The 23,074-nt window shown below is 51.1% G+C and overlaps 1 protein-coding gene across 1 annotated transcript in view; it reads left to right on the forward strand.

Moving 5' to 3' along the window:
• The first annotated feature begins 590 nt into the window (after positions 1 to 590).
• The window catches only part of EMP1 (epithelial membrane protein 1), an 81,549-nt gene continuing 59,065 nt past the window's right edge, over positions 591 to 23,074 (forward strand). Inside the window, exon 1 of the mRNA XM_069652749.1 lies at positions 591 to 1,014. The gene's annotated coding sequence lies outside the window, so the exon portion shown is untranslated. The remainder of the gene's footprint in view (positions 1,015 to 23,074) is intronic.

Consider the following 23,074-nt stretch of genomic DNA (forward strand, 5'->3'; position numbering starts at 1 on the left):
GGGGTGGTATACAGACATGGAAATGGACATGGGGGATGCGTTCAGTAAAGGAGGCGAGTGTATCCTCGTGGAGGGGTGACTCTATAACAAGGGAAAATGACATGGGACGTGTCAAAGGACTAATCAGAGTGGGACTGCAAAGGCAGAGCTGGAGACCAGTAGAGTCTACTCTGCCCATTGCCTCTGGCTGTTCTAACAGGCGTTAGGGCCTGGCATTCCCCAACTCCCTGTGATGTGCATGCATGCATGGCACTTGTAAAGTGGCAGGGGTATAACAGATTATCGGGGTGACCCCTATCTGCCCTGCAATCACAGACATGCAAAGGGCTGGGGGCGAGTTGCCCTGCAGCACTGGGGCAATGGGGAGATCCTGTAGGCCTAGCTTGCTCATTCCAGCGCTCCTTCACCGCCCAAGAAGAGACCTCTCGGGATCCGTGCACGCGCCCTGCACCTGCCATCGCCCAAAAGGCTCTACCTAAGGAATGTGGCCGGGCCAGCGACGGTACAGGGCTGCTGCCCACGCCCCATCCCTCCCCCTGGGGGATGCCAACCCGCTACCTCGGTATCTGTTGACATGCCCGTTGCCTGGCAGATGATGTTGTTTGCCGGTTTGGGTTTTTATGTGGGAAAAAATTGTGCTCTCCCAATTCCCCACCCCAGTTGTGTCATCCACGGGCTTTGGGGTGTGACTCACCGGCCTGCAATTCAATTCTCTTCCATTCTGGTCTCCTCCCAAGCAAGCAGTCTGACTTCTTCCCGGCTGCCAACAAAACTGGGTGTAGTTGATTTTTTTGTGTTTTTTTTTATGCAGGCTGATTCATCTGGGGCACTTTAAAAAACAAGGAGGCACCTCCCATGGTCGAGGAGAGCCCAAAAACCCTGAGAGGAAACGTATAAGCCAAGGAGGAGAGCCGCCTACATCCAGAGGAGCTGCGGAACCCCGAGGAGCAGGAACCGACAGGCAGAGGGCTCCTTCCCCAGGCCGGACGGACGCCGAGGGACAGCGGAAGCCAGGTAGGCGAAGGCTAGGCCCGCCGCTGGGGGCGCTGCTGCTCTGACGCGGCTCCACCAGGGCACGCGCTGGGTGCGCGAGGCACATGCACGACAGGGAGATGTTCTCCCCATAGGAAGGCCCTTTTCAGGATGCCTTTCGCGGGCTTCCTTTCTTTCACACGGAGAAGAGCGCGCGGGCCGTGTCGCGTGCCCACACGCGCCTCTGTTGCCGGCCTCTGGGGGTGCCCTGTCTTTATGGTGAAAACATGAAATGCGGTGCAAGGAATTTCAGGCTGAATACTGGAGATTGTGTAACCCTCCCTGGCCCTGCACCCAGCAGACCCCCCAACCTGCTGCTCTATTTTACCTTGGATGTTGCTCTGCTGGTCTCTTGCTCTGTCTTTGCTCAGGGTTCAAGCATACCTGGTTGTCACTCCATGTTCTTTACTAGTGCGCCACACCTCATCTTTCTCTGACCCCCGTCGCCTGCAGTTCTTACCGCGTGACTCCTCGACCTAGGGCGTGCCCCTACCTTTGGGTGTGATAGCTCAGTGGTTCAGGGTTACAGGGCACCTTTCCCGGGGCAGCCTGTCAGTCACCCATCCCAGCTTAATTTTGGGTTGGTACCACTACCTATCATTAAAGTTACGCGCATACACCAGGGCGCCCTTCTTGGGTGCGAAGCCCCAGAGGACAGGAGGCGCTCGGAGCAAAAAGGGCGCGGTTCTGTAACTCGCGCAGGTGTCAGCTGGAGTCCTAGAATTACCATCAACCCTAGTAGCAGTGCTCACAATGCTAAAGAAGTTACGAGTAGAAGTTTTGTTAAAAAAAGCCCGGTCATTATTATCGCTGATTATGAATATTTTGGGTGTGATTTGGTTGCAAAACCTTACACATGCACTGTATCAAAACCCGCATTAAAAACATCATGAAACAAGAAAGAAGGGAAAAGGCACTGCGCGTGATTCTACGGTTAGTTAATCAGATTAAAACATGACAATAATGCACGATTAGCATCACGGGATGAGAAATCCATTCGCACAGAGGAAAGCGCTGCGGGGGAAAAACAGAAGCTATCTATCACGTTGGAACGCCGGGTGAAGTACACGCGGACACAAGTGGCCCTGTGTGCACACTTCGCCCAGCAAGTTGGAGATGCCAGGGCAATGAGGGCGCAGTGCCCAGCCATACTCGGCTCCACACAATGTCACCATTACTAGCTTCGGCTTCAACCAGCCACGTTCATACCCGGCCAAGCGACCCCGCCCCCCTACCCGAACCCAAAAGGTGGGGGGTCGACGAGGAGGGAGGTGCCACACATTAGGGGCAACGCTTGGCGATCGTGGAGCTCGCTGGGCAAGGCAGCCCCGCCTGAAAGGCCAGAGCCGCCTCCACGGCTTCATATTATCTCCTCTCCATGTCCTTTCCTCTTTGAGTGATGCTTTATTCTGCGCCGCTTCCGTAGTAGTCGATTATTATTGGCACCGATGGACATTGTGCTGCGCAGCGCTGCGAAGCCTGGGACCGCCAGGCGCTATGGAAATGCACAAAACGCGACACTACTTAAATAAAGTAATTTCTAAATGTGTATCTCCTTATTTATGCATGTACGTATGTGTTTATTTAGTTGTGTATTTATAATGTTGTGTGTATTATTTATAGAGCGCACACAATGCCAGACCTGTAGCTTCAAGGCGCCAAACGAATATATGAAATGTATTTATTTTTTAAGAGCGCTGCTGACCCGGAGGCCTCAGAGCGCTTAAATGTTAGGCAAATGGCATCCGTGTATATATTTATTTGTATAAAACAATGTATTTTGTGTCGGTGTATACTAAGTGTATACACGCTTCATTACTATTTACTGTCTTAATTATGTATAAGACTTGTCCACAGCGCTTTACAGTGTGAAAGGTGCACTCGCTGGGCGTGGCAGGGGATGCTTTCCATGCAGTGCACACTGGAAGCAGAGAGGCTTCTAGGCGCTGGGATGTCTGCGCCAGGCATGCAAGTCACTTCTATGAGGTCTGGCGGCGAGTGGGTGCGGGGGTTGCTTTGGTGAAGGTGCGATGCACTGCAAGAGCCGGTGCAATACAACAACATACTGGGGGAAAGACGGACGACCCCCAGGTGCGCAAGGGAGCCCCGCTAGATTAACCAACCGGTGGCATCGAACGTGCTGCAAAGGCAGGCCCATCGCGAGACCTAGAGGCAGTCCCCATGTGAGCATGGTGTGCATTTCGTCGGGTATATATGGAGCATTGTGCCCCGCTCTGGGGCATAAGGAACATTGCGTCGAGTGGTGCGCGCACATCTGGAGCATCGGGTCAGGTTCCGAAGGCTGCATGTGGAGTACTGCGCCACATTTTGAAATCAGCAGCCGAGGTGCTGTGTGCAGTTTTGCAGGTCGCGTGTCCCCTTCTGAAAACCGCATTTGGATTACTTTATCCAGTCCCGAGCGCCTAATGTGATTTATGTCCAGTTCTGCATTTCACACCTGGACTATTATGTCCAGTTTAAAGGTCACCCGTGGTTTTGCAAGTAAGATGATGTGGAGCAGCACTGGTTCGATCCCCGGGTCCGCGCTTAGAAACCTCTGGGTATTAAGCGCGTTATAAATAACCTATCATATCAGCTCTGCGGGTACAATGTGGAGTGTTTAGGCCAGCTCTGTAGGCCATATGTAGGGCATTGAGTCCAGTTCTGCAGGTCACATGGAACCTTAGACCTTGTGTCCAGTTTCGAAGCAGCACCTGTGGGACTGTGTCCATTTGCGACCCCCACACCTGGAGCATTGTGTCGATGGGTGGTGTCCTTTCCAGCGGTGGAGTCCCTTTGTTAAATATAGGGCCCAAACCTGGAGGCCACTTCTCCTGAAGAGGAATGTCGTCATACTGGCACCCAAATATGTATGCACAGAAAGGAAAAGGAAGGGCTGTAGTTAAGGGAGGCTAACGCGCCTTTTTCCAATGATATGGGGGCCAGCACTTCTGTCAGACAAGTACTCCATGAACGGCGCCAAAGGAGGTGCAGATGGAATGTGTGTGTATTTTTTTTGTACGGCAATATGTATTACGTACACCATTACATGAATACATAAGCACGGCATTTACAGGGTTGTACCAAAAATCCAGTACATAAAAACATGGCAGAGCTCGTAATGTTCGAACATTATGTTCCCCTGACTCTTGGCGCCTGCCCCTGGGGCCCAGTGACTATTCTGCCGGAGGGGAAGCCCTCTCTTAAGGGTGCTACGCCACGGGCTCACTGCCATGATGTGTGTGGACCTTGCCGGCCTCGCCACCCCACTCGCCGCCTTCCGCTTGGGGCGCATAATGTACCCATTGTGCATATCCCAGCGCGCCGCGACCACAGGCCTCGACACAGCGTTCCCATTCCCACGACAGGCCCCAACACCCACGGTTTTCTCAGAGGCGGGTACACCATGGGGGCGTGGCGGGCGCCCGCTTAGTGGGTACAGCAGGGCTGGCTTCGGGTTTAGAGGGGCCCTGCTGCAGCAGGACGTTTCGGCGCCGCCCGTTCGGCGCGCGCTGGTTTGGCGCGCCTAGATGGACGCGGGTCCTGTTTTGGCGCGCCCTGTTCGCCGCCGCAAGCCGGGCGTGCGGGCCTTTAGGCGCACCTGCACCTGTAACGGGAATGAGTTACAGGTGCAGGTTCTTAAAAAAATAAAAAATAAATATCTCGTTGAATGTGGTTTTCCTGCAATGTTTTCTATTTCAATACAATTCTCCCTCACCGACCACTCGAAAAAAAGTTAAACATATCACTGAATGCCGAAAATAAAAAAAATAAAAGAACTCCACTGATGAATCTGTGGCTGTAACATGAATGAGTTACAAGTGCAGGTCCAGGTACATCAATAAAAACATAAAAAAATCCCTACCTCAACTTACAATGTAAAAAAAAAGCATGACACGAACTCTGGCCCAGCACTTAACCGCACGGCCACAGAGAGGTTATTGTTTAAATAGGCACAAGTTTAATATTTAGCCTACAGTAGAATAGTGTATGCAAACTTACATATTCAGTTGCAGGCTCTACTTCGAAGCAGTGAGTCCTCTTTGGCCTAGTGGGTAAGTCCTCGGCCTTGATCGCTGGCAGAACAGCGTTCAAGACTGTAGCTTCCCTGGCTAACTAATGGCAGATTCCACCAGACGCGCAGGAAGCTACGCCTAGTGTTTCTGCCAGGGTATATGCCAAGGAATGGAGCAAGGGTACCTGCTTTTCTTATGCTCACCTGGCAGATGGTAAGGTTCAACTAGTCATAGGCGTGCATTGCCTCCAGGGACCAATCCAATCAAACCTATACAGTATCTGTTTCACTTTCCCGGGGTCAGAAACCAGAGCACAATCCCATAAACCAATTTCACTAAGCAGACTGACGCAAAAGGTTGAAAACTCATTAACGTACCGTTCCAACCAGAAGCGGGCAGGTTCCTAGCCACCTCGAGGCATGTCACATCTACAGCAGTATTGTCTGGAAAGTTTAAACAGACCAACTGCTACGAAGTCATGTCTGCGCACTGTGGCCCTTATTCACAGAGCGTTTTCCAATGGGGTTTTGCCATTATAAAACACTCCTGGGAATTAAGCCCTGTGTAGGCCGGTGAAGCGTCAGCGCTCATGGCCTGACCGTCATTGTACGTGTCTGGCTCTTGCCCAGGCAGAGGAGCCTTCACAAGGCATTGGTCTCTCGGGTCTCACGGTGTTACATTCCAACTTACTTCTGTTCAAAGGAAAGACCTAAACAGATAGGTATAATATTTGCCCAGTAGCTTGAAGCCATCCATGGAAGGCCATGCCACCGCGAGAAGGACTGCGTCATTGGCTTGGCTATTCTAACCTTTGGGGTCTGTAAACAAAGCATTGCCTTGCTCCTCAAGCTCCCAGCCCTCTGACTGGTCAGCTTTTCAGGGAAGTGTGACAGGGTCTGAAATATGTAGCTTGGAAATCTGGCACGAGGCAGCGCCAATTAGGAGGAGTGCAGTGCTTCGAGCGGCAGCAGTCAGTGAGGTGTAGAGCTGGGAGAGCTGCGGATTTCTTTGCTAGGGCTGAGCCAGGGGCTCTGGCCTGGCTCTTGGGGCCAAACACGACCCGAGACCAGAAAAGGAACGCAGGAAAGTATGTCAGCGGCTGGAGGCTCAGGGTGGAGCAAATGGTGTGGGGGGGACTGGGAGCGTGAACAGTTTTGTGAGGGGGTTAAGGGCTGAGAAAATGGGTGTGAGGAGGCTAGGGGTAGAGAAAAGGGACGCAGGGGCCTGGGGGTCAAGAAAAGAGGTCTGGGGCTGGGAACAGGGGTGTGAAGCTAAGGGCCGAGAAAAGGGGTATGGCCGGGGACTGAGAAAAAGGGTTGTGAGGGGGTGAAACATGAGTATGGGGCTGTGGGCAGCAAAAAAGGGGTGTGGTGTTCTAGGGGCCGAGAAAAGGGGTCTGGGGGTTTGGGCTGAGAAAAGAGGTACGAGAGGGCTGGGGGGTGAGAAAAGCAGGTCGAGGGCTTCACTTCACTTATCTTTAAATTTGCCGCTGCACAACAGGAGCTCACTCACCTGACTTCCTGTCCCGCTGCCTCACATCCTGTCCCATCCCAGCCAGTCAATGAGTGGCTGGGGCGGTACTAGAAATTAGGTGAGCACCCTCCTGTCATGCTATCTGCACTTCAGGAGCTTTTTTACAAAAAAATGTCTTTTTTGCGGGGGCGGCCAGGCAACTTGAGGGGCTTTTGGTCGGGCCCCTGCTTTGGGCAGGTCATAGCATAGATTTTGGCCCGGGCCGGCCCAATCCCACTCCTGACTCGCCCAGCTCCCGTGAGGTGCTTGCAAAACTTGAGTGGCATGAGAACATTTAGTGTATCCAGGTATCGGCCTGGCGCCTGCGTCACAGAGGGCCTTGACGGGGCTAAATTATGTTTGGGAGGCCAGAAACATTTGCTCTTGCCATGTCCATTTTGAGCAGGCAGGCAAAACACGCGCGTGGCAAGGGGGGCTTCGTTGTCAATAGAAAACATGCTTGGGCATGCGCGGACTCGGTTAGCCCTGCTCGTGCCCCCACCCTGCTCCCTTTAGTGTCCACACTGAAGCTGTTTCCCTAGAGCTCGTCAGACCTGGGGCTGGAGAAGCCCTGTACACATGAAACCACGCCCGTGCCAGGCGCACATGGAACAGTTCCCAGCTATCTGCGCGCTCCCCTCCACCTCTGTATCTCCCAACGCTTAAATGCATGTGCATTCGGAACGTAAACCGTGCAAATCCCACAGCTGCTGGGGTCGCAACTGATACATACGCCCCCTTCTGTCTCCCACTGGGGGCACACCTATCCAGGGTGTGCTGTGGTGATGGGGCATGGGTGGGGGCGGTCCACAGACAACAGCCTCTGGAACGGCGCTGTCCCTGCTGTTAGTGCCCGACAACCTTATCAGAGCTGCCGGACTCGCCACCCATCCAAACTCCCCAAAGTAGCATGGCCCTCACTTCAGTGACAGTGGAAAAATAAAAGGAGGACCACCCATCAGAGTGTACATCCATGATGTATGTTACAGGGAGCTGTATGCAAAAGGTGCAATAACCCACTGAGATATTGTGCACAGGGCCCGCTTAAGCACCGCTCAAGTCCATCACGCAACCACGCACCAACCATAATTAGCCAGAGGGGTATCGTATCAAACCTACAAAGCACATTTTTTGAATCCCATAACACGTTTTTTTAAACACATTTCACCACAATATTGATGGGGGTTGGGTAAGGGGATTCATTATGGTGGGGGGATCAAGAGGGGCTGCAAGGGGTGTTCCCCTGCCAGTGCTGGAAATGGTAAATATTTATTGGGGGAACTGTCACTTCTTAGGAGGGGCGGGGCTTTGAGGGGGTGGGGGTAAGGGGTGTGGCCCCTGGCCAGATTGCGCAACACAGTATTTCTGTATAGAACACAATGCTGGCGATTTGCATAAAAGCAAAGAGCATTATGGGAACAACATAAGGTCCACAATTTTAAATGTTAAACATGTCTTATTAGTGATTAGTTAAGAAAACATTTTAAGCAAATAATGGACTCTTCTGTTTTGATGGTTCACAATATTCACCCTAATAAAGAGATTTCTGTAAAATGCAGGGGAGGGGGGAGGGGAGGAGAGAGAGATGTCTCTGTCATTGAAAGGCTCACTGTTATAACGTAGATCCTGTAGCAAGTATCACCTGCTCTAGTTACTGCCCCTACATTTAAGTATTCCTTGTGAAACGTAGTGCACATCCCTTAAGCTTGCTCTCCCACTTGTAACTAATTACTGTTAAGAAACATGCACCCCAGCAAACACAACCATGGTCCCTCCTCATTGCCTTACTTGTATCATTTTCCCTAAGTTGTTTGTCCACTGCCCAATCCTGCTTTCAATTCCCCAAAACAGTGCTTGAAATGGGCCGTTTCTGTACCTGCACTTATGTTTGAGCATTTGAGTACCTGCGCTTCTCTACCCCTGAAAGAGTGTACCGGTACTCAAATATGTTGTGAGGTGAAAATGGATGCTTTTAATTTCACTTCATCAAAACCTAAAGGACTACGCTTCTGCAGCCTTTGCTGGGGAAAGCAGCACCCTCTCGATTCTCCTCTCGCCACCTCCTGCAGTACCCATAATGACTCCTTCAGGGCCCACCCTGCAGAACAAAAGGAGAGACAAGCATGCATCTACTGGGGTCTCAGCACTCTAGGCAGAGACGTAGACAGGGTAGCGCCTGAGCAGGCAAGGCCCACCCAGAATCTCTAAATGCCCAGTCAGCAGTCGTGTCCCTGCGGCGGGCCCAATCACATTAGCTTCAGGCCCCGCTTGTTAGACGATCCTGGCTGCGCCTCTGACACTAGGCGCAGAACACCAAGTGGGCTTCCCCTGTTACCATGGGTGTCCTTTGCTGGAGCAGGGCGTGATTGGAAAGCCTGGAAATGACTTTTTTAAAGATGTTTCTTTGTTATTATCAGTGCCTGCTCTAATATGGAAATGCTTAATTGGAGTTCTCATGGAACGTTTGTGACTGAAAACTCGCACACAGCTCCAGTTACCTAGCGACTTTCTTACTGAGCAATGAAAGCGAGCAATAATAAAACTGCCCTTCTAGAGCTTAGTTTACAGCTATGAGCTCTGCTCGTTTCATACGCAAAAAAGACAGTCTCATTTAATATCAGATATTCAAACTGTCTTAGCACAATGCATAACAACTGGAATTGTGTGTGTAGGGATCTCGGGGGGTACACCGCTTTACCAAAGTGGGTGCTCCTTTGCACATAATATAATCTCACTGGGCATTGCCTGCAAACAACAGGGTGTGCCGAAAAGGGACTTATGCCTAAGGTGCCGCGCCAAAACAGCTGGCGCCGAAAGTGCTGCACCGCAATGTCCGGCTTTGTCGCTTGCTGAGGACCTGCACTTTTTTTTCCCCATTAAAAGCACTGCCCCAAACCTCCTTCTATAGCCACAGACCAAGGTTTGATGACCGACACCCTGGCGGGGTCAGAATGTGCCGCTGCTCAGACAAGGTCAGGCGAAGTAAGACCCCTACGGTCGTGATGGGTGCAGTAGAGCTACTTACTAACAAAACATTCCAGTTGTCCTGCCTGAAAAATGGCGCCTGTGCATGTTTTCCATTAGAAAATGAAAAAGTGTGAACAATGGCTGAAAAGCATTTGTAGAAGTTTAGCATTCTACGGAATTTGCCACACCCTAAAGCAGAACAGTGCTTATTTAGGGCCAAAAAACATTTTGTTCAGCTCTTTAATTCTCCATTTGGCAGGGAACTTGTGAGAGAGTTCAGTGAGCTGGATGCCTGAGTCAGGACCGTGCACTGTGCAAATGAATTGGGGTGAGACGTGAACGGCACAGGTCCCCACCTGCTGGGGGTAATGTGACCAGAGAGCACGGCACTGGCGTAACAGGGGCCCCCGCAGCCCCTGCGGTGCGGGGGGGCCCGCGGTGTGGGGGGCCCCACCAGCACATGGCTGGGAGGGGGCCCTAGTAAAAAAAAAAAAAAAAAAAAAAAACATTTCTAAAAAAAAAAAAGTTTCTTTTGAAATTCACTCTGCATTCATAAAGAACATTTCTGTAACAGAAATAATTTCTTTATGAAGGCAGAGTGACTACAAAAAGAAACTTTCTTTTTGAAGTCTGAGGGCCCCCGTACCCCATGACATGGAAGACCCTAGGCTGGAGGCCTCCATGTCATGGGGTGAGGGGGGGGGGTGGGGAACCCTATGCCTTCAAAAAGAAATTGTTTGTTTTTGAAGCCACTCAGCCATCATAAAGAAATTATTTTGATTATGGTTCGGTCCTTAACTGAAATAATTTCTTAATGAAGTTATAGTGACTTAAAAAAGAAACAATGGGGCTCATTCTGACCATGCCGGTCCGGAAACAACGGTGCTGGTAAGCTTACAGGCACTGTTGTTTCCGGACCGGCATATTACAGGTCTGCCTGGTGGGGCTGCCGTGCCCGACAGGTCTGACCCTGCCAGGCACAGCAGCCACGGTAGGCAGACCTGTCACGGAAGCACCGGCACCGTTAACAATGGTGCAGGTGCTTCTGTGTCCCCATTCCCGTGGAGTCTGGGGTTTAACGGAATTACCGGCACCTGATTTCCCAGCTGCCGGACTTGAAATATCACGGTGGCACCGGGAAGTCAGGCCATAGTAATTTTTTATGGGTCTGGCGGCAACCCGCCGGTAGCACCGGCACGGTTACCGCTGGACCCGTAATGAGCCCCAATTTCTTTTTTAAGTAATAGGGCCCCCCTCAACTCCATGAGGTGTGCGTGTATGAGTCTATGGTGAAAGGGTGCACACTCAAATGTATAGCCGGCTGCCTGTGTGTATGGTGAAAGGGTGCACACTTAAATGTATGGGTGGCTGTGGGGGTGTGCCTGCATGGTGAAAGGGTGCACACATAAATGTATAGGTGGCTACCTGTGTGAGTGTATGGTGAAAGGGTGCACACTTAAATGTGTGGATGACTGGGTGTGTATTAGGTGAATGGTGTGTGTGTGCTTGTGTACAGGGGCACAAGAAAACCTTCATTTCGGGGGGCTAACCCTTCAAATGTTGGGAGAGGTGCTAACTTCACATGCGGTGGGGAGGGGGAAACTTATTTGTGTGGGCGCATCCAAATTATTTACGCATTTTAATGAGACTATTCTAGTGCAGATTCAATGTTACAAGCAGTTAACTCTCTCCTATAAGTCTCCTGTTCCCTCTCTACCCTTTCAATCACTCCCCTGGCATGCAAGTACTAAAGCCACATCACGATTTCAATCGCCTAAACAATGTGGCATTTGAATGCAGGTACTAACAGTGAAATGCTTTACGTTGGTAATTGCTGGGTTCTTGTTAACAGCAAAAACCAGGTGCCGTTTAAAATCTGTGTCCTGTTCGGTGGGGAACTGCTCTAAAGGTTAGCCAAGTTGAGTCAATATAGCCCAAAATGTCAGGGGGGGTAGTGCTGAAGCCCAGCCAACTCAATGGTGTTGCGCTACTACTTGTGTTTAATGCCTTGCTTACTCCTAGCCCTATTCTTCCTCGTCCCAGTACTTATATACGAGGCAGTACGTGTGTTTGAGGCACTCTGCCTTATACAAAAGTACTGGGAAGAGGTAGAGGTACATGGAGGTAATGCCTGATTTAGCTACCTGTAATCTTCATCACTCCTAGTCCCACTGTGCCTCATCCCAGTACTTACCTATGAGGCAAGGAGCCTCATACGAAAGCTCAAGGACAAGGAAGAGGGACGCAGAGGTAATTCTGGGCCAAGGAGCTGATTGTGGAGGTTGGGGTGGTGGGTGGGAGGGAGAGTGGATGTGTGGGGGGGGGCAGGATTGTGTGATAAATCATAATGGTTGTCCATGTCCAGGCTAAGCAGGCATGATATGTGGTATTAGTGGCTAGAGAGGCATTTTGATTTAGCCAGTCTAGTCATTCCTCAGTTTGGTATGACTTTCTTTTAACTGGACATTTCTGATAAAGTAGTCCTGCTAACTTTAATTACCTGGCTAGATTGCCATTTGGGTGCTGCCAGTCTAGCCATTTCTTACTGCGGCATTGTATATTTTTTTGGGCATCTGTGATAAAATGATATGATGTGATTTAAGTCATTTATAATGCGCCTGTACACAAGTGTACACAAGGGAGGGATGATAGAGGGAGGACAAGACAAACGATCTCACTAGGCCTTGTGTCATTGTGAGAACGAGAAGTGCAAGGGAAAAGGGAGCAGGGAAGTGCAAGTGAGAGGGGAGGGGAAAACAGGGCAGCAATGCTCTCAGTAAGTGCAGCCAGGGCAGAGCAGCTATTGGTTGTGCAAGGAGAACAATGGACTGCAGGGTTACAGTTACAGCCCCTAAGTGCATGGTAGGCCCGGAGGCAGTGCAAGGGTGACCAATCAAGAAAGAGCCTGGACTCAGAGACTCTGAGGGTAGCCAAGCAGCCAGTCAGTACAGCAGACAGGTAGGTCAGGTAGGTCAGCAGGGGGGGAGAGAGAGCGAAAGCAGCAGCAAAGAGGAAAGCTTTTAGCTGCTTCCGAAACTTCAGGTTGTCCTCCTCAAGTTTGAGAGGGGCAGGGAGGCCATTCCAGTTGGAGGCACCAGCAGAGGAGAGAGGTCTACCCCCACTCTCTGCCTGGAGAAATGTCTAAGCCTTAGAGAGTTGGAGGTAGCTGAGTGAAGGGTTAGAGAAAGAAGGTATTTTGGAAGAGAGCATTGGATTTAGTGTTGGCACTGGCCCCAGAAAGCCTTGTGGGCAATGCAAAGGTTCTTGAACTTGATCCTTGCGCCAGTGGAGAGATTTCAGGGCTGGAGAAATACAATCCCAGGGCTTGAGGCCAAGGCTAAGTCTTGCAGTCCTGTTCTGGATTATTTGCAGATGACGGAGACTAGAGGAAGACAGATTGAGAAAGTGGCTGTTGCAGTAGTCCAGCTTAGAGACAGTGAGCTTCTGGTGGAGAGTGAGAAAGGGAAGAGTCCCTTTGAGGAGGAGCAGCTGGTAGTGGGACTTCTTGGTGATGTCCGAGATGTTAGGAGAGAAAGAGAGTGTGGCGTTGAAGATGACACCAAGGTTTTTTGCCTCGCAGGAAGGCAAAGGAAGAGGGCCCAAGGTGGTCTGCTATAGTGAGAGAGGAAACACAGTGGCAAGGGTCCCAATGAGAAGGATCTCTGTCTTACTGGCATTAAGGCAGAGATTGTTGGAGGCGCACCAATCCTGATTCGTGGATAGACAGTCAGGAATGAGCAAGAGAGGAGAGGAGGATGAGGGGAGCCTGAAGGAAAGCTGAGTCATCCGCACAACACTGAAAGTTAGAGGATAAGGTAGAGATCAGGGAGGCCAAAGTGGCCAAGTAGAGGTTGAAAAACCAACGTGAGAGGATAGAGCCCTGGGGAATGCCACAGGTAGAGAGAGGTGGCGGAGATAATGGGACCACGATCGACCTGGGAGCGGAGTGGCGGTCCAAGTGGAAGTAGGTCAGTCACTTTAGGGTCTGATCTGTGATGCCCAGGTTCTCACAGAGTCGATTGATCAGGATGGCGATGTTGACCCTGTCGAAAGCAGAGGAAAGATGAAGGATGAGAATAGAAGGAATGCTGGAATCAAGGTTAGAGAGCAGCACAGGTGTTAAGGAGAGCAGTTTCCATGTCTCTGGCAGCTCTGAAGCCAGACTGATGGTCATGGAGACAACCAACAGATTCAGTATGGAGAGTAAGCTGGGAGATGGCAAGCTTTTCCAAGAGTTTGCTCAGGAAAGGTGGAGATTGAGCGATAGTTTTCCAGCAGGTAGGATCAGCAGACTGCTTCTTGAGGAGTGGGTGCACAAGGGAGTGCTCAAAGGGAGAGGGGAACATTGCAGTGGCGAAAGAGTGATTACAGAAATCGGCCAAGGCTGGAGCGAGGGTGTCAATATGGGCTTTGATGGTTCTGGAGGAGCAGCGGAGCACCTGTTTGTACGACACTTTCATAGATCGGACTTGTCTAGAAACCTCGTCAGGTGTTGTCAGAGAGAAAGAGGAAAAAGGAGGAGGAGAGAAGAGATGGCCAAAATGGGCCGAGAGAGGAAGAGGACATAGAGGACAGGATGTCCTGAGATTTAGCAGAGAAATGAGAGGCCAGAGCTGTACAGAGGGCATGGGAGGGAACAGAAGAGGTATAGACCACAACAGGATTGACCAGTTCCTTGCAGATTTTAAAGAGTTTGGCCGTGTTGTTCGAGGCCATGGAGACACATGCTTTATTGTGTGCTCTCTTCTTGATGAGTGTTATTGCTTTGACTGGCATTTTGCTGAAAACAGTCTAGGTATGTCTAAATGTGGCCTGGCATTCTGTACTATAATGTTATTACGTGTTTATACTGGTCTACATTGTGCAGCCAGTTGGAAGCATTAATGTTCCTGTGCACTGTTGGTGACTTGCATGTATTGGATTGTGTTACCCTACAAAACAATTGCAAACACTCTGGCTTTATAGCCAATTTATCTCAGAAAGTGTGCTGTATATTGCATTAAAACACATATTTATATCTTTTTCCTAGTGCAGTGTGCGGCATACCCCTTCAGCAGCACGTTCATGCGTATTGTGCAAGCGTGACAGTCTAGGCCGGCCCAGAGTGTGGCGCAACCCGTGATTTGTTGCCGAGTTGGGGGGGCCCCCTCAGCATGGCTCGCAGGGGGGCCCCCACATTTTGTGTTACGCCACTGGAGCACGGTGACCAGTGACTAAAGTATTGCGATCACAAAATGGGAGGCCAGAGCGGCCAGGGGCTGTGCCGGCGTGAGCATGAGCAAGAGAGGGAGACCATTGCATGACCAGTCAGAAGGGAGGAGGGCCAGTGAGTGAAGCAGTAAGGCCACTGAGCAGGGCGAGGTGATCATCAGTGAGATTGAGTGGCAAGTGGGCAGAGCAAGCTGACCACTGGAAGAGGCAGGGTGACAAGTGAGTGAAGGAGGGTGAGCCACAAACTGAAGGAGAATGAACAGAGTGTGACGGGTGAACATACCAGGGTAACTGGTGAACAAGAAAGTGTGTAGGGATGAGGCAGTCTACCTCAAGCATGAGTTAGGGTGGCACGTGAAAGAGGTAGAGCATAGGCAGTGAGCAAGGAGGATGACCAGGGAATGAGGCCAGGAGACAAGTGAGGGAGAAAGGGTTGCCAGTAGGTGAGGAAAGGGCGGTACAGGGGGAAGGGAATGAGCCAATTAGCAGTGAATGAGCCACGCTGATCCATGAATGAGGCGGCTAGTAATGAATGAGACCAGTAAAAAGAGTATGTAGGGTGAGCAGTGAACGAGGCATTGAGCAGTGAATGAGGTATTGAGCAATTAATGAGGCAGCGAGCAGTGAATGAGCCAGGCCGAACAGTTAATCTGGAATGGTGAGGTGTGAATGGACCACGGAGATCCAGGAATGAGGCGGTTAGTAACGAATGAAGCCAGAAGACCAGTGAACAGATTAGGTAGGGCGAGCAGTGAATGAGACATTGAGCAATGAATGATGCAGCGATTGAGCCAGACCTAGCAATTAATCAGGAATGGTGAGGTGTGAATGGGCCACGCTGATCCATGAAAGAGGTGGCTAGTAACGAATGAGGCCAGAAGACCAGTGAGCAGATTAGGTAGGGCGAGCAGTGAATGAGACATTGAGCAATGAATGATGCAGCGATTGAGCCAGACCTAGCAATTAATCAGGAATGGTGAGGTGTGAATGGGCCACGCTGATCCATGAAAGAGGTGGCTAGTAACGAATGAGGCCAGAAGACCAGTGAGCAGATTAGGTAGGGCGAGCAGTGAATGAGACATTGAGCAATGAATGATGCAGCGATTGAGCCAGGCCTAGCAATTAATCAGGAATGGTGAGGTGTGAATGGGCCACGCTGATCCATGAAAGAGGTGGCTAGTAACGAATGAGGCCAGAAGACCAGTGAGCAGATTAGGTAGGGTGAGCAGTAAACGAGGCATTGAGCAATGAATGAGGCAGTGAATGAGACAGGCTATTCAGGTAATAAGGAAGGGGAGCAGTTTTGGTTCTCACAGGCAGTAAGGCCAAGAAAAGAGGCATGACACATGATTCTTTTGGAAGGCATTTGGCCACATTTATTTTACAGTTACATGAATGACATTATAGAACATATCACGAATTAATTACATCCATTAAATTCATAAATTGTACAATGTGTATCCTCGGGACAATCATTCTACTGCAACATAAACTAGTCATGGGAAATGCATAAGACTATCCACGCACCCGGCAAACAGTCTTGAGGGGAAATAATGTGCCCCCTTGTGAACCTGACTATATGCCCCCGCCCTGTTCTTCCGTTGCTGTGGAAGTACAGGATCAGCAGTTGCCGGCCAGTGCCCCTTGGCAACGTCACCATTCTGCGCCGAGCCTCAGCCCACAACTAGGAGCAAAATCTGCCAGCCAACGCTCCTCATTTTCTGAGTCCAGTATGCAATGTGTTAAACACACTGCCCCAAGACGAGGGTCTGCACCCCCCAAAAAACAACACATGGGACTGGGTGCCCAGGGAATTCCGCTGGGTGACCAGGAATTAGCAATGGATGCCCAGTGAGTGGCACTGGGTGACCACCAGTGAATGCCCTGAAGACAGCTCTCGATAATGGCCGCCTGTCTAGCTTAGAAAGTGAGACGCGTTTCCAGCCCTAGCTGGTTTCCTCATGAGCACCAAGTCTTCCCATTTCGGAACGCTTTGAGGACATGCATCCATTGCGAGAAGGTTTGAGTAAAGTCTATTTGAGGTTATTGACACATTTTCCTGTGCTATTATGCGTAATTAAAACACGTCAAAATCAGCAATGCCGATAGCTTTAGAAGCTCCCATTCCAGGGCACGTCAAATGCAACGCCGGTCACTCTGCAGCGCCCGCGTGTCCCCCCACTATGATGAAGCCTTGCGTCACTGCGTACATCACGTCTGTCGGTGTGCGTCTGTGTATACAGCCACACGCCGTGCACGCGTGTTTAGACGGTGCTTGCTACCACCGACGCGCAACGTTTCAACCCACGTGTACTGACTGACTAGCTCACGAGGATAAAATGCGGAACCAGCCTCGCCCGCGTAAACTATTCGGACACCCAGGATGCCCCCAGATTCCTGAAGCAAGGGCTGGACCTAAGGTTGCAGGGAAGAGATAGGGCTGGACCCGGAGAGGAACCCGTTTCAATCCTGGGAAGAGAGTGTGTCTGATAGCTGCAGAGATAAGTATGCACTCTCGATGTCACAGGGTTGAATCCTAGAAAGACCAATCAGGGGGTGGGTTGACCACTCTCGATGTCACAGGGTTGAATCCTAGAAAGACCAATCAGGGGGTGGGTTGACGCACATGCCCTGGAGGTCCTAATCCTAATAAAATAGCAAAGTGTGTCAGCATACATGCCAACATTCTGTGACCAAAAATCTGTAGGACTCTTAAAGTTTCAAAAATAGTCCGCGAGGAGGTAATGATAGGAATAGGGCGCGTCAGCAGCCCATTGTCATTGAATGAGCCCCGCCAGCTCGGGGGAGTCTTTCAAGGGCTCCCCCGAACTGGCGTAGCGGGAGAAGGTGCGGCATGCAGGCTTTTGATGTAAAAGGCGCCCACGGCAGCGGGCTAAATGCGCCCCTCTGCCGCAGGTGCCTTTGACAAAAGGTGCCATTAGCCTCCCAACATGCCAGCTCGTGGGAGTCTTTGAAATGCTCCCCCGAGCTGGCGTAGTGGGAGAAGGCGCGGCATGCAGGCTTTTGATGTAAAAGGCACCCACGGCAGCGGGCTAAATGCGCCCCTCTGCCGCGGGTGCCTTTGACAAAAGGTGCCATTAACCCCCCACCATGCATTCAATGACAATGAGGTGCCTGCCATGCCTTCTGCTACCACGCCAGCTCAGGGTCGCCCGGCTCACCCCCCCCCCCCCCCAAGGCCGGCTCTGCACCAGAGGATGCTGATCATGCTGTGCCAGGCCTCAGGCAGCCAGGCCCAAAAAAAAAAACTCTTTTTAAAAATTAATCGGTAGAGTTGCCAAGTATGCATACCGTCATCTCAAAGACACCCCAAACCGAGCACCAATCAGGCTTAACTGGGATTATGATACAATGCAGCCTGCCAGGCACAATGAACTTGCAGCTGTAGAGCCGACCAGACACCGTATCACAACCACAGTATTACCATGCTGGCAGGCAACAGTAGAAAAGCGACTAAACCATGCGGAACGCCAGTCTCGGGCCGTTGTTCTGAGCTTTTGATCTCTGACAATGTTGTTGGTTGGAGCACATGAGGGACGGCAAGCTACAAACACCCCGCTTGGTCAGCTCCAGGCGTGCAGCTAGACCTAAACTCCAGTGGGGCGTGCTAATGGTTAAAATGCTAGGGCAGAGGCTACCTTTGGAGACTCTCCAACCTACTTGTGTGGGGGTGCTCCCCCCCCTAAGGAATGTTTCTGGGAATAAGTGTCAAGTTGGCAGCAAATGGTGCAGGTTGCTGGCTTTGGCCATAAGCATGATATGATATGGTGACAAAATGCATATTTCTCCACCCTGCTAGTGGTCGCCGCTCACCATCTACTTAGTCCAGAGGGCACAGAAAACACAGCAGTCGCCTGCTCCTGCTCGGAGGATGTTACACAGAAGAGAAATCCTGCTCCCGAATTTTGAGAACATTTTTTAAAAAATCGGTAGGGTTGGCAAGTATGCATCAGTGCACCTGGTGCAGAGATGTGTGTGTTGCAGGCCTGGCCACGCACCCCAGGGAAGGGGTCTTTAAACTTGTTTGGCCTTGCCCCCCCAACCCCCAAGCAAAATGTGGGCAGGCCGGGCCCCACCAAAAATGCCAAAGGGACAGCAAGTCCAAATGGCAATGAACTATTGCGTGCTGTCACCGCACCCTGCTCCCGTCACAGTTTCTTGGCTCCCTCATCACAGTCCTAACCCAGGCCCTGGGCTCTCTCCACCCTACCACAGGCCCTGGGCTCTCCCCACCCTACCACAGGCCCTGGGCTCTCTCCACCCTACCAAAGGCCCTGGGCTGTCCCCACCCAACCACAGGGTATGCAGTGATAAAATTACACTATTTAAGGGGAGCTGGGGTTGCGGGGATGTCCCCCGCTCCCCTTAAATGGTGTAATTGGTCTATGGATTGCGGCAGTAAAACCACAGCCTTTTTGCTGCAATATTTTGTGTCCACAGCCATTTTTGCCACGATTTTAACACATGGAACCTACCACAGGCCCTGGGGTCTCCCCACCCTACCACAGGCCTTGGGCTCTCCCCACCCTACCACAGGCCTTGGGCTCTCCCCACCCAACCACAGGCCCTGGACTCTCCCTGCCCAACCACAGGCCCTAGACTCTCCCTGCCCAACCACAGGCCCTGGGCTCTCCCCATCCTACCACAAGCCGTGGGCACTCCCCGTCCAACCACTGGCCCTGGGCTCTGTCCCTGGGCTCTTCCCATCCCACTCCCACCACTATGACATGTCTCCCCCATCCTGCTCCCAGCACAGTCCCAGGGCCAATGGGGGCTGGTGAAAGTGGGGGCCATGATTACTTCTCCCAGATATGCCACAGCAGCTGAGCACAGCTAGGGAGCCCGAACCAATCAACGGGTGTTTGGGGGGGCTTCTCCCTCTGAATTTTTTGACTAAATAAAGGGTTAAAAATGTTGCATTTTAGAGCATACTTTAAAAAACATGGTGTAAAAAGCCAAACCGTTTGCAAGTGGTGCTGGGGGCGCTAGGGGGCAGGAATGGTATTTTCTTACTGGACTTCTATGGTAGACGTCCAGTAAAAAGATATCATCCCTGTCCCCTGGGCCTCACAGCGCCTAACACACGCATGCAATCAAAGTGATTGTGGTGTATGCAAGGCGCTGTGGAGCACAGGGGGCAGGCATGGTCGTTTTTACTGGACATCTATGATAGATGTCCAGTAAAAAAATACCATCCCTGTCCCCTGGGCTCCACAGCACCTGAGAAGGAGAGCTGGTTTTGGCAGGTGGGTAGGGGAATTGTGCAACAAAGGCTTTTAAAAAATATCTTTGTTGTACAATACCCCCGCCCCACCCTACTTGCCAAAATCAGCTCCATGGACCAACACAAACACACACATTCACACAGCATTCACACTGCAAGCACTCTATCATTCACACCCATCATCATACATTTACTTATAACACAAGCATACACGCATCCAAACAGATAAATAATAAAAAATAAATGAACATAAAATTAACTTCTGCCACAGTCCTCAAGTTTCCTCCCCAGCACTCCCGCTCCTGCATCATGAACAAGAATCGAGAAGCAAAAGCTTCCTGGTTCCTGCACATGCATGCTGGAGCCTGAGTGTGGGTGCTGAAACGCCCTGCTCTAGCCGGCTCTCTCTGTATGTGTAAGGAGGCACAGGAGCTCCTCCTCGCACATACAGACATGCAGTTCCCCAGCCAGCATTTCCAATGCATGGCTGGCAAAGCAAAGCCCCCAAGCCTGGCAAGGCTCATTGAGCACGTGCGGCTGGGGAACTGAACTGTCAAAGGGAAACATTTTTTCCCTTTGATAGTTCAGCCAGCACAGGAGCACCCCCTCAGCTGGAAAAAGAGCTGAGGGAGAGCTCAGTGTTTCACTGAGCTGGCTCCTCCATAATGGGTGAGGGGGCCACTGGTTCAACGCCCCCTTTGCCCATTATGGTGGAGCAGCACCCACCCTGGGCTCTCCCAGCCCATCTTTCCCCCCCCCCCTAAAAAATGTTTTTCTTTTTTACTTTTCATGCTGGGGTCTTGCGCACTCCCCCGCCCCCTGGAATGTGGCTGTGCCCAGTTTGAATCCCTCTGCCCCAGGGTCTTAATTCACGCACTGCAGAGACAATTATCTAACCACCAGATTGCAGATTTCAATCCACAGTGAACTCAGCATTACACCCTTCTGACGGCGATATAACAGTACCATTCCGTTGGAGAATGTCTTTTATGAGGAATTAAAGGTCAATTGAGATTGTGTTGTTGAAATGGTCGTACTATTTACATACAAGACATTCATGTGAGTAGACATTTTTTTATTGTTGTCTTTGGCTAGCCCACAAACCGCATGCAGCATAATCTACAGCTATTTCAGTGGCCACCCGCTGCTCTGCCGTAGCAGCGGCATGTTTTCACCAGCGGCGTAGCCAATATTCTCTAACAAGTGGGGCCTGGAGCTAATGTAGTTGGGCCCACCACAGTAACATTAACTTCTGTAAATGCCAACACTGCGCGACTGAAGGGCATTTACAGATTTTGGGTGGGCCTTGCCCGCTCAGGGCCTACTCTGTCTACGCCTCTGGTTTTCACCTTACTTTTGAACCGTACACCTTTCAGAAGGCTCATAAAATAAGAGGGTGAAAGGGGAGAGGGAGAGTGCGTGCGTGACTGCTTGTGCGTGTGCGCTCACGCGCATGTGCACCTTGCGATTGCCCCATGAGGCCCAACAGCACCTGGAAGTATGGGGGCAAGAGGGGAATGACAGCAGCCTGCAGACACCCCTCCTTGCAGACACCTAACTGGGATTCAGACCGCCCAGCCCTGCTTTAGGTCCTGGCCTGACCCCCACGCCCGCCCCTGCTGCAGATCACGCTTGCTCCCCGGCCAGAACGTGTGTTGGGGACATGATGGCCATCTGGGAAGGGCAGACAAAGCCCTTAACCCGCCATATGATTTGACCCATTGCCTGTGTGTTTGCTGCAGTCCCTGTAACATGAGGTGTGTCTCAGCCTGTTGGCCTACCTGTAATGCAACCTACCCGATTCCACCATGTAGCCCTGCGCTGCCCACATGCCTGATTATACCTGTAATTTACCTGATTTGACCCATTGCCTGGGTATTTGCTGCAGTCCCTGTAACATGAGGTGTGTCTCAGCCTGTTGGCCTACCTGTAATGCAACCTACCCGATTCCACCATGTAGCCCTGCGCTGCCCACATGCCTGATTGTACCTGTAATTTACCTGATTTGATACCTCTGGGCCAGGTGCGCAATAGAAGTGTCTAAATAAATAAAATCAATATAAAACAAATATCGCTTTGGTAACAATGACACCGATCAATGGCCTATCTGCAGTGCTACGATGTCGGGTGGCTAGCAGAGAGCGCTGCAAGCTCAAGCAAATTGTTTTCTACAATTAGAATTGCCATTCCAACCATTGTGCTGTTTGGTGAGGAATACGTGCACAACTGTAGAAGTTGCCTTGGTGCTTGGCATAGGCCTTAGTGCCGCAGCTCTGCTGTGAAGAGAAATGAGGGAGGTGGCTGGCACCCAAGTACCCGGCACTTGTTCCATCGACTTCTGAGGTAGGGGTCAAAGCCTCAAAAAAGAAGTGGCGGGACTCGTTAACATTCCAGTTGAATGTGGTGTCACAAGAAATTAGCATATCAAGGTGCCCACTGAAAAAAAGTGGGGGGATTTCTGAAAAAAGTGGGGGACTTTGTCCACCCGTGTGTACCCTCGACTGGAGCCCTGTGTCTGAAGTATGAAAAGAGGGTCAACAAACGAAGCCCACCCTCTCTCTCAAGCATGACACTTTTTGGAAAGCCTGGTCCAATGTTGCGACTGTTCAATGAGGAGGCCCTTCCTTGGAGAGAGAGAAAGACAAGGACGCAGTGGCCTGGACACGTGCACCCTCTGCGCCGACACCGCCTGCACGCTCGGCTTCCACAGGGACAACACCCAGATACCGAGCCTCGCCTCAGCAAACACTCGTAAATAGAGCGTGGCAGATTGCGCAAAGTATGTGGGTAAGGCCGTAGGGCTGAAGTTTCCATTGCGTTACGGTGACCACTGATCACCAGAGTTTAAAAACAAGCATTTTCAATGTCACCCGTGTGGGCTTTTGCGTAAACTTCGGAATACCACTTATTAACCATCTAAAAGTAGTGCCTGGCAAATGCCTAATACAATAGCCACAACTGTTGGCTTTTCCAGTGCTTGTTTTTAGCAGGACTTCAGTGAAGGATGCCAGAGTGCTTATAAATAGAGTGGCTGAAGCCAGACCGGGTTAAGACATTTGATTACACCAGTAGTGCTTTTACAGCACCAATT

This window comes from Ambystoma mexicanum, chromosome 3p (assembly GCF_040938575.1).
Source record: "Ambystoma mexicanum isolate Mex_15411 chromosome 3p, UKY_AmexF1_1, whole genome shotgun sequence".
In the NCBI taxonomy this organism is placed as follows: domain Eukaryota; kingdom Metazoa; phylum Chordata; class Amphibia; order Caudata; family Ambystomatidae; genus Ambystoma; species Ambystoma mexicanum.